This window comes from Tursiops truncatus, chromosome 9 (assembly GCF_011762595.2).
Source record: "Tursiops truncatus isolate mTurTru1 chromosome 9, mTurTru1.mat.Y, whole genome shotgun sequence".
NCBI classification, from domain to species: Eukaryota; Metazoa; Chordata; class Mammalia; order Artiodactyla; family Delphinidae; genus Tursiops; species Tursiops truncatus.
In genome coordinates, this window is record NC_047042.1 from 72,567,806 (window position 1) to 72,572,131 (window position 4,326).

The following is a 4,326-nucleotide window of genomic DNA, read 5'->3' on the forward strand; positions in this document are numbered from 1 at the left end:
TTAACAAAAACTTTCTTATTATGTATCAGAAACACAATGATGATCTTTCTCCTCAATACTAAACACCTAGACATGTAAAATTTTAATAATTACAGTAATAATTTCTCGTTAGGCTAAGCATATACCTTTCGATATAGGGGCCATATTTCATATCTTCATTTGGTTGGAAATTTCTTGTCAGTTTGTACAGCTTTTAGTATGTTATGCAATCCTACTGTCATTTATTTTACCTTGAAAATTCTAGGGAAAACCATATATAATTTTATTTTCCTCCAATAAGATAATTTGCTCATGAGAAATTTTAAAAACAGAAAAACCAGATTGGCGTACACAATCATATTAATGGCTTGGTTGTATATTGTCATACTGCTTTTCAATAGGCTTGTACAATTTACAATTGCAATAGCAGTGTATGTGTCTCCACACATTATCAGCATTCATGTGTATATATGTATATTAGTAAAAGTTACATATATATGTAATTTTTACTAAGATATTAGGTGGTATTATAGAACAACATTATAGTATTCCATTTTGCACACATAAAATTTTAACAAACATTTTTCTACAGTGATAACTAGTACTGTGATCCCCACACTCATTTTCCCCTAATTTTTCATTCACTTTAATATAGTAATGCTGTCTGTGCTTTGCAATAACAGTTATGCTGAACACCTATCATAGGGCATGGTGTTTATATTTCTCACTATTGGCAATGGCGAGCAGAGATCCACCCACTCTTCTGCTCTTCCTTCCCTCTTTCTCCTCCTCTCTGCTCTCATCCAGTCCAATGAACTGAATATTTTAGATGGCTTTGAAGGGTGAAGGCTTACAATGTTTTGCTATAAGACAAAGAAAAATTCAGTGGATCACACATGATCTTGATTTCTTTAGAACTCTGTCTTAAATGATCTCACAAAGTTTAATATTCTTTCTGATTGAAACTTTGCAAATAGTGCACCAAAATAAAGAAATCACCAAATGAACATGTCTGCAAAAACAAACATTTTTTACATACATAGTTTCTCACAAAGCAGTTGTGATAAACTAGTCAATATCATAATAGGGAGCCATATGGAAAATGAGAAGTCATCACACTGGAATATATAAAAAGCGTAAGATACAAGCAAGCCTTCCTTCCCAGTTTAGATATGACTGTGTTGAGGCAGTCACAGAAATAGCACACATTATTTAGGGTTAGGTAATATAAACTAAATGAAATCTCCACAGAGTATCTAGCATATTCGATCAATTTCATGGTAGCCTCCGTGTGCAGGGGCCATGAAGAGGGCGGAAGGGGTGAGGGAGGGCCATGATCAAAGCATTGGAAATAAAATATCAAAAAAAAAATTTTATCGTATAGAAAAAACAAGTGAGCAATCAACTGAATTATTTATGTACATTTTATTTAGACAAGAGGAAGATCTTATGATGATTATAAATTTGAAAATAGACCCCTGAAAAAGAGCCAGAGTTGTTGATATTATTTATTCTAAAGGTGAGTAAAGGGCCACATAAAAGATGAAAAATATTGTACAAAGAACGATTTTATTAAAACTATTTTTTTTCTGAGAGAGAGAAAGACTAAGTGGGGTCATCTTAAGTGATAATTTTATTAGAGTAGGCACATGCAAAAAGAATTGTGATCCTAAATATATTGAACAAGAGGAAATGGCAAAAAAGATCATAAACTACTTTTCATGTTAGAACTTTTGGAAAGATGAGACAGATCATATGCAGGCAGTCTCTATGCTGCATGATGAACTAGGGATTCATGTAAAGATTTCCATGATTTCATGATTCTTAGAGTTGAAGAAATATTCAGAATTGGAAAGGAAAATCCTCCCAGTCTTAAAATCTTCAATGAAGTTGGCCCAGCATGACACGCTTCTAGTGCAGGGTGGGTTTGGGCTACTTTGAAGCCCTCCCTAAGGCCAGTGCTGCCTCAGCTCTTGCCACAGCCAACACGTTTTGGGTGTGGCTAATGGGAGAATTTAATACAGCTCAACTCCTTTTGTAGCAAACAAACAAAGCAAAAAAAGAAACCAACAACAACAAAAACCCATCCTGGCTGCTGTCCAGTTTGTAATTCCTGATTTCACATCCCAAGAAGACTTCAGTTTATAGAAATGGAAAGAACTGCCAGTTCCCTGTAAGCAACTTGGACAACTTAGCCTGTAGGGTTTCCCCTTAAATGATGCTTCCTTCAATTTCCTTCAAATATTTCTTTAATAGTATGTTACTTCCTTTTCAGAGTTGGGATTCCCTGTAAGTCATCCAGGCTGCCTTACTACTGCTCTTCCTATGATGATGTACAAGCTCTGTTATGCATGTATTTGTGGAGGTTTTTCTTCATCCGTGGTTCTTATATATGAGGATTTTTTGTTTTGTTTTGTTTTTTAGTTTATTTGCTGACATAACTTCTGCTTTTTTTTCATTTTCCCAAGACTGAATGATTATTTAATAAAAAGCATTCCACACTGTATAGAAACCAACACTCTCTCCCATAATTCTGTGTATATGGGACTACAGAAATGTCACTGTCCCTGTCCCACATCTTCAAATTGACATTCTCAGGTCACAACAATAAGTCTTCCTAAAGGGGACCTTCTGGAAAAACAAGCTATTTCCTCGGCTCATATTTCCCTCTTTTTGTAGCAGGCACCAGCCATCTATCCAAGAAGTATATATTGGGGAGTAAGGAGGGCATCCATCAGCAAGCCCACAGCTGTTGACAGCCATAAGATTAGAGACAAGCACAAAGGGATAGATCAACACACTGGCAAAAAAATCCTGTGACAGCTAGGGAATAACTCATTTCATTCATAGGGGAAACCCCACCGTTTGGTGCAAGGACATTGATGAGGTAGGCCACTGAGTTACAGAGCCACAAAGAAGTGATGTCACCTAGGAGGCGAGGAATAACACCCACAAAAATCCTAGTATGTCCTCTTCCTGATAGATAGTTACTATGGAGTCACAAAGTCCATGGTACTTGGATTCTCTGCCAATGAATTGTACCATAGATCTCAGGGTGCTCACGTGAAAGGGATGAGTGATTAGAGTAGCAGCAGAAGAAGCCATCATCTCTCCAGTTGTCTCCTTGATAACTCGGTCAGAGATGAAACTTCTTTCTGTACATTTCCAAATCATGACTCCTCAACCTTGTCACACTACTGGTAATGTTGTAAAACTTTACCATGGACCACAGTTCCAAGGACCCCTGAACACAGTCTTGGAGTTAAGCCTGTGCACAACCCACACTTTCCATGGATGTTTGCAATGTGCTGAGCCTAACAAAAAAGACCAGGAAGCTGACATACTTGCCGCCCCAAAATATTTCGTCCAACTGTTGGAGGAAGAGGCTCATATCCCACCTTCACATACAAGAGTGGCTGGGACAGGATGGTGAGACGAGAGCCCAGGAGCACCTGACTGGTAGCGTCCGCCATGATGGCACCCACTGAGGGACATACAGACTGAGCCACCAAGCAACGGAGCCGGTCTGGGATCATGTGCCAGGCCCACGGGTTTCACTGGCCCACCCTCGTGTGCGCACACTCACTCCCTGCCCAGCTTCTGCCTAACACCTCCCTAACACCTTCAGAGAATAAGCATTTTCAAGTTTCCCCTAGAATGCTGCTTTTCAAAGTTTAATGTGCATACGAATAACCTGGCGATCGTGTTAAAATGCAGATTCTGATTCAATAAATCTGGGATTGGACCTGAGATTCTGGTTTATAACAAGCTCCCAGCTGATGCTGCTGGTGAGGCTGCAGGTCCCTTTGTGTAGCAAGGCCCTAGTAATTAGCTTGAGTAAGACATGGAGAGAGATGAAGTAGCTAAAGACAGAGAAAAGAAGAAACTGAAAGAGAGATTATTTGACGCTCTGAAAAGATTCTAGGGCTTAACTGGTGGCGCAGTGGTTAAGAATCTGCCTGCCAATTCAGGGGACGCTGGTTCGAGCCCTGTCCGGGAAGATCCCACATGCCCCAGAGCCACAACTACTGAAGCCCCCGGGCCTAGAGCCCGTGCTCCTCAGCAAGAGAAGCCACCGCAATGAGAAGCCCGTGCACGGTAACGAAGACCCAACACAATCAAAAAAGAAAAAAGAAAAGAAAGATTCTACAGTCTGTCCCATAACTATAATCCCCCATACTAGGTTTAAAACACATTCACATTCCCTCTGAAGTAAGTTGAACTGATTGACAGCAAAGCCAGCAGTGCCGAATTAAACCCATCCTCCAGTATGTACAAAAGCTCATGTTACAGACCAAAATTTTCCCTGGAATTGGTTAAAAAAAAAAAAAAACCTTCAATATACTC

At 39.4% G+C, this 4,326-nt stretch overlaps 1 pseudogene; it reads right to left on the reverse strand.

Moving 5' to 3' along the window:
- Window positions 1-2,536: 2,536 nt before the first annotated feature.
- Window positions 2,537-3,628, reverse strand: LOC101317487 (mitochondrial carrier homolog 2-like; annotated as a pseudogene).
- Between the last annotated feature and the right edge of the window lie 698 nt (window positions 3,629-4,326).